At 39.0% G+C, this 652-nt stretch overlaps 1 protein-coding gene across 1 annotated transcript in view; it reads right to left on the bottom strand.

Moving 5' to 3' along the window:
* The window catches only part of AP1S2 (adaptor related protein complex 1 subunit sigma 2), a 25,450-nt gene that overhangs the window by 24,333 nt on the left and 465 nt on the right, over positions 1 to 652 (bottom strand). The window lies entirely within an intron of this gene.

Genomic DNA, 652 nt, shown 5'->3' with positions numbered 1-652 from the left:
TGTTCAGGGGTCCCTGGGTGGCTGGTTAAGCATCTGACTTTGGCTCAGGTCATGATCTCGAGGTTTGCGAGTTTGAGCCTTGCATCGGGCTCTCTGCTGTCACCGCAGATCCTGCTTGGGATCCTCTGCGCCCCCCCCCCCCCGCTCATGCTCGTTTGCGCTCTCTCTCACTCTAAAAAAGAAATATACTTTAAAAAATATAAAATAAAAGCTTAGTGTTTAAAGCCAATGTGTGAGACATTTTGCAACATCAAAAATTGAAACATCTATTCTTCCCCAAATTATCAGATCTAATTACACCTCCACCACCACAAGTCTACTTCAAATTAGGAAACACTAGTAACAAAGAGATCTTGCATATACAGTTTCAAAACATCTATTTGACTGAAATGGTCTATGCATCCAACGTGTCGTGTTCATAAGTAAGATTCTAAAAGTAAGAAAAAAGGCATGTCAGTTATCAGTCATTACTATATAGATCTTCAGGAAGGGGGTGGAGGAAAAAAAAAAAAGAAGAGGGTGGAGGGAAAAGGCTTGTTTAAATCAAGAGAATTCCTCACACCATTTAAAATACGACCCTATTTTCACCTGCAAAGAAATAAACTCACTGAATTTTTCTAAAAAGATGATTAAGTAGTAAGAATAATTTAAG

The sequence above is a fragment of the Crocuta crocuta genome, unplaced genomic scaffold (genome assembly GCF_008692635.1).
Source record: "Crocuta crocuta isolate KB4526 unplaced genomic scaffold, BGI_CrCroc_1.0 scaffold657, whole genome shotgun sequence".
Lineage (NCBI taxonomy): Eukaryota > Metazoa > Chordata > Mammalia > Carnivora > Hyaenidae > Crocuta > Crocuta crocuta.
This window is presented reverse-complemented; position numbering and strand designations above follow the sequence as displayed.